General features: G+C 36.1%; 1 long non-coding RNA gene across 2 annotated transcripts in view; it reads right to left on the reverse strand.

Annotated features, from left to right (window-relative positions):
- The window catches only part of LOC140001725 (uncharacterized), a 29,784-nt gene that overhangs the window by 4,944 nt on the left and 10,575 nt on the right, over nt 1-14,265 (reverse strand). Inside the window, exon 2 of one of the 2 annotated variants that reach the window (XR_011807227.1) lies at nt 77-150. This is a non-coding gene — a long non-coding RNA (uncharacterized lncRNA). Of the gene's footprint in view, nt 1-37; nt 151-14,265 lie in introns of both variants that reach the window. The other variant, XR_011807228.1, reaches the window with a different exon arrangement.

A 14,265-nucleotide genomic window follows, 5' to 3' on the forward strand; every position in this document is an offset into this window, starting at 1 on the left:
ACTGTGATTAACTGCACCTTTTTCCATGTTTTCTCACCCTAGACAATGATGTGATTTCTTGAACTTAATTTTTCACCTGTTTTTATCTGTGATGCTCATTCTTCTCACTCTTTCTGCTGCCTTTGTCCTGCTTCAGGAACCCTTTTTCCTCTGTGGAAATAGGAGAACAGAACAAAAAATTGTTTAATTATTTAAATGTTTAATTTACACACTCTAGGGAGAAGTGCTGTGAAATGAGACAGGAGGTGACAGAGAGCAGGCTATCAGGAGTTGCAAGTTTCAGCACAGAGTGCCTGTTGCGTTTTTTCATGTGGATATATTAGGCAAGGACTGGATATGCATATGCAGAACAGAAGGCTTCAGATTTCTAGATTCAAGGGCAATGTTGGTATTTTCAATTATACAGCTATCTTATGTTAAGCAAACTGGTGGATGTGCACTTACAAGGACATGCATATTGTTTACAGCAATCCCAGATGAAGAGCAGCAGAAATAGTGACAAATATTATTTTTAAAATGAAAAAGAAGGGAAAATTTACTCAGTTCCCGAACGTGGAGTTCCTTTTAAATTCATTCTACTTTTCAAATAGTAGTTATGCAGGAATAATACAGATAACTAAAGAGTCATTGACAAACTCTATTTTAAAACGTTTTATAATAACTATCATCAATGACTATGCAGCTATACGCAAACAGAATACAGGTTTTAAAGGAGACAAACATAGTTCCTGTGTTGTTGATTTTTTTAAATGTAAACCGTATGGGGCTTAAGTATGCAAAAATTTGTTTGACAAACTGAACTGATTTCAGCACCTTCTTTCAATAACTGAAAACCCCAACTGAAAAGGGAGGAAACTTAAAATCAAACTACACAGTTCCTCTGCCTCTATATGATATTCCCAGTAAGTTGAACAATTTATTTCCTATCTTATCTCTTTTCTTCTCTGACTGGCATAGGATTCCTTTAATAAAAACATCGATTTCACTCCCTGCTTTATATTAGCTTTATGTAAACTGATAATTTTATTAGGTTTCTTTTTTCACTGTATGTATGCTATGTGCTTTAGATTTCATGTACATTTTATTTAGAATATGCCATTTTGCAGTTTGTTATGATCTTCTGTACTCTTGTATCTTTGTTTAGTCATACACTTATTTATTAGTTATAGAAATTATTATATGGTGATAGTTTCTTGTCACTTGAATTCTCTTCTGTCTTTCTAATACAGGCAAAATCTTTGTTGTTAAAGAAAACTATAATGAATTAAATAAAATTTCTTTTCCTATCCTTCAGTTGTTAAAAGTATTTTTAGGTTGCTGAATAATTAACTTATACCCCTCCTTATGTATAGTCTGGAGTTCTCAAGGACCCACAAGATTAATGTACCACAGAATGTGCATCCTAAAGGAGAACGACATCAGAGTTCAGCATCTCTTACTCAGATGAGTCAATTATAAAATTTCAGTGATTATAACACTGCAAGCTGTTTTTAATTTGGAGAGTGGCAAAATAATGAAGTGTTCCTTCCTTTTTAATGCTTTCAGATGTTTGTTGTGAGCACTAGATTCCTTCTGGATGCAGACTGAAAACTGATGAATTCTGAGAGCTTATGAGGGAAGAGCAAAACATGTTGGGACTACACTGGAGATGGTGGAACAAAGCAGGGGTCAAATAAGTCAATGGATTTATATGCGAATAAACAGCAGCAGAAACAGATAGGAGATGGAGATGGAAAGAAGCAGAGAGGAGTGAATTTTAGGAATGAAGCACTGGCAAAGGAGATACAAATGTAGGGAGAAAGAGACCTGAGTTCAGTGTTAGGGCAGACAGATTACATAGAGCAATGAGTACATATTGATACTAATTATTTTAATATTATATTATGTGCTGGGGCCGGTCCTCTTCAACATCTTCATCAATGATCTGGATGAGGGCATTGAGTGCACCCTCAGTAAGTTTGCAGATGACACCAAGTTAGGTGCGTGTGTCGATCTGCTCGAGGGTAGGAAGGCTCTGCAGGAGGATCTGGATAGGCTGCACCGATGGACTGAGGTCAACTGCATGAAGTTCAACAAGGCCAAGTGCCGGGTCCTGCACCTGGGGCGTAATAACCCCAAGCAGAGCTACAGGCTGGGAGATGAGTGGTTGGAGAGCTGCCAGGCAGAGAAGGACCTGGGAGTGATGGTGGACAGTCGGCTGAATATGAGCCAGCAGTGTGCTCAGGTGGCCAAGAAGGCCAACAGCATCCTGGCTTGTATCAGAAACAGTGTGACCAGCAGGGCTAGGGAGGTGATCGTCCCCCTGTACTCGGCTCTGGTGAGGCCGCACCTCAAGTACTGTGTTCAGTTTTGGGCCCCTCACTACAAGAAGGACATCGAGGTGCTTGAGCGGGTCCAAAGAAGGGCGACGAAGCTGGTGAGGGGCCTGGAGAACATGTCCTACGAGGAGTGGCTGAGGGAGCTGGGCTTGTTCAGCCTGGAGAAGAGGAGGCTCAGGGGCGACCTTATCGCTCTCTACAGATACCTTAAAGGAGGCTGTAGAGAGGTGGGGGTTGGCCTGTTCTCCCACGTGCCTGGTGACAGGACGAGGGGGAACGGGTTAAAGTTGCGCCAGGGGAGTTTTAGGTTAGATGTTAGGAAGAATTTCTTTACTGAAAGGGTTGTGAGGCATTGGAACAGGCTGCCCACGGAGGTGGTGGAGTCACCATCCCTGGAAGTCTTCAAAAGACGTTTAGATATAGAGCTTAGGGATATGGTTTAGTGGGGACTGTTCGTGTTAGGTTAGAGGTTGGACTCGATGATCTTGAGGTCTCTTCCAACCTAGAAATTCTGTGGTTCTGTGATTCTGTGATATCCAGTAGCTAAAATTAGGTTATCTTTGGCCACTGCAAAATCAGGACTTTGTAAGAATTTGAGGTTGATTTTTAATAAACATATAGGTAAACAGCCTCAACTAAGTAAAATAAATAAATAAATAAATAAATACATTGAAATCAACATAAGGAAAAAAGAATGTGATTTTTAATGTTTTGTTTACATCTTTTTTTTTTTTTGGTCTGATATCACTGTTTATGAGGAGTGGTCTATTTCATGCACTTGTACCTTGCATTGCATTGCAATGACAGTCCTAAATAAGTAATATTGAGAAAAAAAGTACTTAGAATCATAGAATTGCTGAACGGTTTGGGTTGGCAGTGACCTTAAAAATCATCTAAGGTCACCCCATGTCATGAACAGGGACACCTCCCACCAGACCAGGTTGCTCAGAGTGTTCAACCTGGCCTTAAGCACTTCCAGGGATGGGGCATCCACAGCTTCTCTGGGCAACCTGTTCCAGTGCCTCACCACTCATAGTAAAGACTTTCTTCCTTATATCTAACCTAAATCTACCCTCTTTTGGTTTAAAAACATTATTCCTTGTCCTATCAATACACTCCCTGACAAAGTGTCCCTCCTCAGCTTTCCTGTAGGCCCCATTTAGATACCAGAAGGGTGCTATAAAGTCTCCCTGGAGCTCCTGTAGGCCCCATTTAGGTAGTAGAAGGGTGCTATAAAGTCTCACTGGAGCCTTCTCTTCTCCAGGATGAACAGTCCCACTTCCCTCAACCTGTCTTCATAGGAGACAAGTGCTCCAGCCCTTTGGATCATCCTCATGGCCCTCTTCTGGACTTACTCTAATACTTCCGTGTCCAGGTCCCTCTGGATGGCATCCCTTCCCTTCAGCACATCAACTGCACCACGCAGCTTGGTGTCATTGGCAAACTTGCTGTGACACTCAGTTTCACTGTCCATGTCACCAGCAAAGATGTTTAACAATGGCAGTCCCAATACCGACCCTGAGGAACACTGCTCGTTACTGATATCCACTTGGACATTGAGCTGTTGACTGCAAGTCTTTGAGTGTGACTATCCAGACAGTTCCTTATCCACTAAGCGGTCCATTTGTCAAATCTCTGTCTCTCCGATTTAGAGACAAGGATATCATGTGGGACCATGTCAAATGCTTTGCACAAGTACATGATGTCAGTTGCCCTTCTCCTATCCACCATTGCTGTTGCAGATGGCCATCAGATTTGTCAGGCACAATCTGCCGTTAGTGAAGCCATATTGGCTGTTGTCAATCACCTCCATTCTCCATGCACCTTATTATAGTTTCCAGGAAGATCTGCTCCATGATCTTGCCAGGTTTGTTGTTTGTTTGTTGTTTGCTGTTCTTCAACAAGCCAAGACAGGACAAAGGATCAGGAAGCAGATCTCCACATCAGCATATCAAAATCCTATGCCTATATAGAACCCTACTTTATTCAATTGGTCTTTCCACTGATAAAATGTATGGGAGCATTTTGTGAGATGTGGAGGTCTTCAGCAAGTCAATCAAATTAAAAGAGGGAAGAGATTTTTCAAATAATTGAGTCCTCAATGGGATGATCTTCCTCTCTAGAGAAGTAGGATGGAAAAAAAATAAGATTCCGAAGACTAGCAGGTTGTTCACGAAGTGATGCTATCAGGCTGTGTATGTTTGACTACCTGGAAGTTATCACAGACTTGTTTCTCTTCAGATACAGTCTCAACCCGGGTGATGGGTTGAAACTAGTAAAAGAAGCTTGAGATGACAGCAAAACAAGCTTGAGATTAGGGCATTAGGTGAGAAAATTGAAAGTTATGCCTAATCTCCATATATATATGTAAAGAGGAGCAGCGCTAAAGTTTATAAAGTTGCAGCAAAACAAAAAGGAAAACACATTAGACATGTTGAAGAAAGGATGAGCTAGTGTATAAATAGGATGATTTTTAGCTGTAAATACTAATATTGCTTTTTTTTTTTTTCCTTTTTTTTTTTTTTAATTCTGATTCAGAAAAATCAAAAGTCTGGGTAGCAAAATGGAGGAACAAACTTCCATGCAAGACATGAAGAAGGATGTTACAAGAATAGAGTGATCAGTGGCACAAATCATGATTAAAATATAGGACACAGCTATTCTGTAAAGACGTAAATGAAACTAAAGGCAGGACAGTTTGGTTAAATTGATGATTGTAAAGTGTTGAAACAAAACTCAAAAAGGCTTGAACAAAACAAGTCTTTTTGGTGAAACAGACAGACGTGGTGAAAATTACCATGTGGTTTCTGATAAGGAGGACTGAGTCTTGAGATGACTAGAATAATTTATAAGATTGTAAGACGAATAATTAGCAGTGAAAATGGAAGGATTATATTATAACTTTATTATATAAGATTAATTTCCCAAACCTAGAAAAATGGATACACCAGATACCATATTCCTTGTTATGTTAAAAAACACCATATTCCTTTACGTAATAGAAGTTATAAAAAAAATTGATACTACTTTTAATTTAATGACAAAAAGTCTTGATGAAGTGACAGGAAATTTCCTATTAGTAAGTCAGGAGTTCAATGGATTTGGATTTTCAGAAAAATAAATTGTAAGAAATACTGGAAAATTTCTAGCAAGGTTTCCTAAGATGATGAGTTAAGGAACATGAACTTGAAGAGGATGCAGAATTCCATTGTGTCCCAGTTAATGACATAACTTGGTACTTGCATTTAGGTTTTTTTGGGGGGGCAGGAGAGAGAAACAAACACAAACAAACAAAAAAACCCTGCCTGGCTACAGACTTCCGAGGATGATTAAACAGTGTTACAGAAATAGGAGTAACAACAAAGCATGCACATGGAAAAATGGTTATTATAGAACTACATCTTGGCAGTTCAAAGATTTAAAAAAGACCAACAACTTATGCTAGACCTATATCTTGCAAAGACAAAGAAAATGACACATTTTCTTTTGCCATAAAGTGAGAAGTTATCAAAATGGGTAAAAACAGTGTACTGCAGACTGACATGAAATTCAGGAGAAAAATAATGAAGTACACCTAAATACTAAAAGACGATAATGCAATCAAGTAAGAAAGGTGGGGATAGTATAATGGAAACAAGAATATCTGGTATGGAAAAAAAAATCCAAACTGTTCAGGGTATCAAAACAAGGAGCTGAAGTAGCAGAGATGTGAAACTACAGGTATAAATACCTAAATACTACAGAACTTTAAATAATTCCACCACCGCTTTTTTTTTTTTTTTTTTTTTTTTTTTTTTTTTTGTGGGACTTTGCATTTACTCTATTGGTAGTTGCTCAAAAATTTTCCAGTGACTTGGTTATTTTTCTCTGGTGTTATACTTTGTATTACAGAAGTGATCCACATTGTACAATAAAGGTATTTCATATTCATATAATATCATAAAACTGTAATACTGGAAGTCTTTGGAGTATTAGGCACATAACTTTTCTTACAAGATACTGAAAAGCCAATTAAAATAAATATTTCTAATGATTCCCCACTGTTATCAATGAAAAATTTATAAGAACACCAGCTCTTTTGCTATTATAAAACAAAGCTGTGCAATTTCATCAGTGTGACTCATGAACTACAAGAAATTCATGATCTGTCAAAAACTTTGTCACCTATCTAAGCACTGCCTGACATTTTAAACAGATTTGGAAAGAACCACCTCAGTGGTCAACCGCCTCCTTATAACATAGCAGCTATGCAACAGAATAATTAGGTTCAGAAAGTTTCACAGAAAAGAGTAGTCTGCAGAAAGCTATGAATAATCTTCTAGTAATCATACAATTGCTAATAAAAGATGGAAATCTGTAATTATAACCACCACAAGGACTGCAAGAGACTGAGAACTGTCAAAGCTCAGGTACCTGTGCTGACATCTGCCTCATACTCTGTTTACCTAAGCTAAAGAAGAGAATCACTTAATCTCACTTCTTAAGACAGATACTCCCTTAATTTATTTTGTGAACTACCTTCTGTCTTCAGCTCAGATTTCTGTTTCTATACAAAGGCTAGTCTAAGCTGTATATGGTACTCGAGATGAAGTCCTGCCAATGTCTCAAAGAGCAGTTCTGGTAACTTTGCCTGTCTGTCAGACAAACTCTGCTTCTCTGCTTTGCCATTAGCTCTTCTTACACATTGTGCTGCCAGCTCAATGGCCTTCTCCAGTTGACCATACCCACAGATTCCTTTTCTCCTGTTTGGTTTCCATTTGGACAACTGAGAAGTCTGTAGCAGTTGTTTCAATCTCCTCCAGTGTCTGACTTTTCATTGTTTAACATCACTCTGTCCCTGCTGCTTCCTCATTTAGTGCTCCAGCTTCCTGTTTTCCCCAATTAAATGAACTACTCCTTACCTGGTGGCTTAGTACCTGCTAACTACTTACCTGGTGTTCTAATAGATGCATTACTACATCTATTAAAAAGGAACAGTTCCTATGGTGTTGTCAAGAGACCCTCCCTTCTGACATATGTTAAACTCTCCCTTTAGTCATTTTTTTACCAGCTTCACAATTGGCTGGCAATCTCTGTAATTTCCACCTTATTTTATAATTGTATAGGAGTCATGTATGCTTAACTTAATCCAGAGCAATGACATGCTCTGGATTAGATCTCTTCTATGAGAAATCAGGCTTTATTTTTTAAAGACACATTATTCTGACAATGTAGTACAAACATGCTGATAACTACAATAATTACATCTGCCTCTTTTCCCTTATAACTATCCAAGATATTTTCAAAGACCATAGCCAATATTGAAGTGAGCTATCATATATTTTTTGATGGATAATTTTCCATATTTTCTGGAAAATATTGGAGCTATTAAGTAATTTCAGCAACAAGTTCTAAACTAGATGGGTAGTTCCACCACAAGAAAAAAAAAAAGAAAAAAGAAAAAAAGAAAAAGTAATTAGAGCAGTGCTTTCCCTGATTCGGTTTACCCTCTGTTGTCCAGTTCATTCAGGACCTGAGATATTTAGATGTCACCACCCTACTGAAGCGTGCTTTTCCTTTTCTTTTTAAAGCCCTCCACATGATATTCATGAAATTAGATATGATGGTTTCGCTGTTGCAAGGAATCTTGATTCCCAGCTACTGTTTGTCTTTGAAAATCTCCCTCTGTGCAACATCAGCTAAGCTAGATGCCTGCCAGCTTAGACTGAGAGATCAGAAACCAAGTAATAGCTTGAAAATTGCAGTATTTCATGAAATCTGGCAATGCAGATAGCAACAGGAAACTTTAAACAAGGGGAAAATTCAGCTAACCATGTGATTTCCAAGTGGATAGTCTGTTATATGGAGCATACTACAGATACAACTCTGAAAAATGTGTACATGTTAGCAGAAAACATATAGTAGCTGTGCTGAAAAGAACTAAAGGGTTTCTAAGCAGTCATCTAATTTACGGAAAGTTAAGTACCTTGTATGGCTAAAAGTAGTGATCAGGGAGGTACACAATAATACCCATTTCCTCTCCCTCTATGTCTTCAGATCAATGAGCCAGACTACACCTAGCTGTTATTTTTTTTTTTTTTTTGCTCTGTACCCTGCTGAAGGAAAAGAAATTTTGGACAGAGGAAACAATGAGAGAAAGGTGATCTAATATTTTCCCTTGCCCATTGAAGTATCAATGTTGTGTTATATCATGTTTATTTTTTTACAGTTGTTTCCTTATTGTTTTTAGAGATACAAATATGCCTCCCCCCCAAAAAGAAAAAAAAAAATCAAACGTGAAAAAGAATGTCTCGATAACAAAATAAAACACATTTTAAAGTGACCTTTTTTTCAAGACTGCACTTTCCTAAACTGCTTTGTGGGAAGATGCTTCAGGTAGTAAAAGTGTCTAACGTTTAAGTTTATGATGACTGCATAAGAAACATAAAAAGTTGCCACAAATTGCCCCAAACTTATGCTAGGTTCTTCAGTACACAAAAGCATAGAGCAGATATAGCCTGATTCCCTGACTTAGTAAAATTCCCCCGCAAAAGAACATTTAACTACCTCTAATTTTTAATCTCTGAAAGGTTAATCTAGCTCTAGCATTAACTAAATTCCCTTTCCGACATAAAAGAAGTAAAAGGAAGTATTAACATTTTTATTTATAATTATAACGTTTTTATTATAATTATTGTCGTGCAACCTTAGGCACAAGTATTCAAGTGCCAGTGAGTACACGTACATTGAAAAAAGAACCCACAACCTGTGAATTCAAAGGCAGAAAGCTCTTCTACTTGAGCTAACGGTGAAGCTGTAGGTTGCAAGAAAGCTTCATCATAATTATTGCATAGCTCAAAAGAGTATTATGACCATAATAATCTTAAAAAAGAAATTACTTGCACAAATATATTTTGTACATTAAAATTTATGATAGAATCCATGAATCACCAAGACTTTCTGAAATAAAATAAGTCTCACAAATAGAAAACTACTGAGAGTCATGTTTGATCATTTACTCAATGACATGGTGACTTATAAAATATGGTATAGTCTTTAAATGTAGCAATAAACCAAAACTGTAACTCTAGAAAGTGTGATTTATTTTTTCCTTCATTTCTCTCCATCCTGGTCTTTTCACTTCTAAAATATGAGGTACCTTCAGCCAAAAGCTGCTCTGTGGCCTGAAGGACTGGAAAAAAGATGTAAACTTTACCATTCTATGACTATAAATGATTGTCTGGTCCTGAATTCCCAAAATCTGTGGATGCAGAAATCAATAAACAAGCTATTTGACTTTCTAATCCTCAATTCTATGGAAACAAGGCAGCATAATAACTTTTAAATTTAAATGTAGTGAACAATATGATTTCCTTTCCCAAATTATAAGAATTTTTATTTTGGATAAGGTCAATTTAAGTTTTTTTGTTGTTGTTTTGTTTTGTTTTTTACTCATGACTGATCTGTCAGCATAAAACTATCAGTACATGCATAATTTTATTACTGTTGGCATTTCCAAATCCTTCATAATTTGTAACATAAAACAGCGAACATTTTCCAGAAAATCATTATTCAGAATGTTTCTTCTCTGCTGTCAATTTATATCAAAACTAAGATTCAGCTTATTCTTACTTGTACCCTTTACTCAATATTCTGTCTCCTACTTTTTTGCTTGTTATTTCCCACTGTATGTTGCACTTAATAAGAGTGTGAACTGTGAGCTTTGAGTTGAGCTACAATATATTCTTTTAGTTTTTAATATCTGGATATTTTCAGGCAGTAGGTACTTTGTAATTGAATAAAGTAGGGAGGGCTCAGAATTTATATGAATCTGGCACAAAATATACAATGAATTCTTGTGATTGCCTGAGGAAAAGAGGAGACATTAAAAATTATATACTGATGCCTAATCATGGCTGGCTGCTGATAAAGTACCTACCTACAATTCACAGTATGTAAAAAAAAAATATTTTGGATAACACAAAATGTTAGCAAATAGGTTAAATTTTCAGAATCATTATATATATGGGCAATTTTTCTTCACTAAAGGGTACACATTCGTTTAAGGTTCCTAACAAAAAAACTGAATTCCGAAGTAACTACTTAAAGTACTTCCTAAGAGTAAGATCCACCAGCCATATATTGCAGTATAAATATTTTAAGGAATATAGAAATTCAGAGTACCACCTGTTGGTGAAAAATATAACAATTTCCTGCTGAATGGTAGTTGCCGTGCTTTGGTGAAGAGCTGAAATCAACCTTGTTCTTTGACAATTTTCCAGGGTACATAATGTGAAGCAGTATTACAAGAATACCAGTTATTTATGATTTAATTATTTCAGGTTGATGATATGTAGCATGGAGTTAGCAAAACACATTTCAAAGTACTTTGCAAACATTATCTAAATGTTTATAGATATGTCTCTCTGTTTTGGGGCTTTATGCCACACTTCATTATGGATAAATGTGTTAAATTAAAATTTACCACCCCAGTATGCAACACGGTAAAAAAAAGGAAACAGTAGAAAAACTATTTAATATAGCATAGAGACTATTCTATTATTAGCAACTGTTAAATCAAAATTGAGGCTTTGAAAGCTGAATTATTGCAAGCCAGACGGTATCATTAAGGCACATCTGTGGAGATTGTATGGAGAGGTTATTCAAGGTACTAAAAGAGATTTTTCCCTAATAAAAGATGAAACATCCCAGCCAGCTATCTAAGTCAGATAGGGACAGTCACAAAAATATAAAATAAAATAAAATAAAATAAAATAAAATAAAATAAAATAAAATAAAATAAAATAAAATAAAATAAAATAAAATATAAAATGCTGGCACTCGTATGGTGCAAAAACTGTTTCTATAAGTGCTTCTTCTTGTTTGCAGTGCACTGTGTTTCCATGTATGATCAGGAAGTTTCCGTTAGTACTTTAGTCATCTTGAAAGATATTCAAAGCTTTCCTAAAGGTTGTCATTACATGAATTTATCTCCTGAAGCAGCTAAAGATACATATCTCAATGTATCCTGGGTTATAAACTCATCTGACTTAAGAAGCTGCATTGGGGAGGTTCAGGCTGGATATCAGGAAAAGGATCTTCCCTGAAAGGGTGGTCAGGCACTGGGAAAGGCTTCTCAGGTCATGGCACCGAGCCTGACGGAGTTCAAGAAGCATTCAAACAAAACTCTCAGACATATGGTTTGATTTTTGGGTGGTGCTGTGCAGAGACAGGCATTGGACTAAAAGATCCTTGAAATCCTTTCTTATTCTTAGATCCAAAATAAGTTTCATAGAATCATAGAATATCCCAACTTGGAATGGACCTTTCGCTATGACTATCTTTAAGACAAGGATCTTTAAGACAAATGTGTGATTCCTGATGTCACACTTCAGCAAAAGAATTAGCATACATGTCAGTAGGCTAATATCTATACCTTTAAACACTTATATGAGTCAGTATTTTATACATATATATAGTAGTCATATATACATATTAATATTGCCAGAGATGTTTGTTATTTACATCTTGTCACTAAATTATGACCTCTTCAACAATTTATGTACCTTCTCATTTGATTTTCTAAAATGTAACAGGGACCTATTTAAACTTATGTATTCAGTTAACACTTTGGTGAACTTTCACTACAATCTGACAACTGGAATAAAAATAGGTATTTGAAGGTATTTATGAATTGATTCATGAAGGTCATATACCTGTGACTATCAGAGGGTTTGTTCCTCTCCCATTGTTCAAATTAATGTTTTAAAGTTTTAAAAGACTTCTTCTACAAATAAGAATAGAGAAGCATGGGAATTAACATTTCAAATTTATCTAGACAGAACAGCACCCTAGATCTAATAGTGTCCAGTATCACATTTCAGATAGAAACTTTAAATATGTAGTAGTGATAAATAAACTAATGCTAGTGATAAGATGAAAAGGATGAATATTGAAAGCAATACCTCACCATATTTGACCATTTCAATTGGATAGTAATTCAAAAAGATGATCTGCTGGTAAAGGAAAAAAGCAGGTTTTAAAAAAATATATATATAAAAAAAAAAAAAGAGAAAGAAAAAAGGAGTCCTCAACTCTGCCAAGAAGTTGGGTTGAATACTTTCATAAAGTAGGCGAATTCTACTTTGAAAACTGTAGAGTTTTTTCACCCTAGTTCCTACTGGAAGTATGGTTCAGAGTCTCATTTTTTAAAAAATACCTTCTTAGTTCTAGCCTAGATTTTGTGTGTGTGTGTGTGCCAGTATTATCTTTCAGCTTTAGTTCATCTTTACAGTTTTTCCTCTAGAAAAGTGGAGAGGGAAGTGAAGGTCTCTCCCAGAGAAATCAAACGTGTCTCCTTCAGTATCTAGTTAGACGACTACATACATGTATTCTGTTAGTCACTGTTCGCAGAAAAATCTACCCTTTCTCTGAACAGTCTCTGTATTCCTTCTCATACTAATTCAGTCTTCTAGAAAGTGGATGATCACTATATATGTAGTACTCATGATAATTTTCTAGGGTCCGGCATTAATGATTCTACAAATTCTTCTGATATCCTCAGTTGTATTTCCTTTCTCTTGGTCACATCACACTGATAATTTAATACATCTTTATGAACTCAAACTTTTCTCCTCCAGTGTCATTTCTTTTTCATGAAATTTTCATTTATAGAAGAAAGTGCTTTTATCGGTCCTTACTTTCAAGACCTTTCATTTTAGATCAATTTCTATTTGCCTCTCTAGGCTTAATTACTTTTTATTTGGCAATATATTCCAGGTTTTGCACACTGCAGAGGTCAAAGTAATTTATCTGAAGCTGTCTAGATAACTTTTACCTACTGAAAAGTTACTACTTCATGAACAATTTTCCATGCATACAAACACTGGACTTTTAGAAGAAATCATTGTTACCAGACTCATTTTTGATTTCCCGTATTTCTGTAGTAAGCAAGATGAAAACGAGGTAATCCATCCCATCACACAGTCCACCCATTACAGACATCCTCAGTTTTTCCTGTCATTTCAGATGTGTTAGTTTCCACATTCTCAGAGCCTTCTTATTCCTGTCACATATTCAGCAATGACTTTCTGAAAACAAAGGCAGAGTACTACTTCAGGCTTGAACTATACCTAGAGTAAATTTGAGTCTTTCTTCACTGATTAGGATGAACTTGGTTAATTATTGTGTTTCTTAGGAAAGATACATCCCTGAAGATTAGAAGGAATATCTCTTTCACGAGATTCCTTGAGGATCAAGGTATCTTGTTGTTATTGTTGTTGTTTGTTTGGTTTTGGTTTTGGTTTTGGTTTTGGTTTGTTTTAACCGTACAAGTTTCCATATTTTTCTTAGTATCCTGTTTGAGCTGCCTAGCTATCCAGCTGCATTTATAGCCTCCCCTACAGAATTTTCCTTGTGATTGTCAACAAAAACAAAGTAGCCTGTGTATGTTCCCTTTACGAAGCTTTCAATATACAGATCTTTCCAGTCTGACCTCCCTAAATACCTTTATATACCTCAAATCAGTGATTTTGCTATTCTAACTAACATTTTTTTTTTATCGTGTATGTGTAGGAAATTAAAAAACTGGTAAGTAAACAAATATAAATACTTATTTATAATCCTAAGAACTGCAAACTACAATTCTTGGAATCTAGAGAGTATTTCAAGTGTTTCTGCAGAGGTGCTAATTTTTTTTCAATTCTCCCCCCAAATTAATTTGACTAGTAAATTAATCTAGTACCTCTGCTCCTTCTAATGTCTAGCTCAGTCATACTTAAGCCCTTTCACTGGCAATATTTGTCCTTGATAATACCAATTAGTAGATAATACCAATTAGTAGACATGAATTTGTTCCCATCAGATTATTTTTCCTTATATCCACATTTTATTCTTCTTCTATCTGTCAGGCAGTCTGTTTTCCATTCTCCAGTTCTGCTTTGGCTTCAGGACTGTCAGTTCTCTAACA

This window comes from Anas platyrhynchos, chromosome 2 (genome assembly GCF_047663525.1).
Source record: "Anas platyrhynchos isolate ZD024472 breed Pekin duck chromosome 2, IASCAAS_PekinDuck_T2T, whole genome shotgun sequence".
NCBI lineage: Eukaryota > Metazoa > Chordata > Aves > Anseriformes > Anatidae > Anas > Anas platyrhynchos.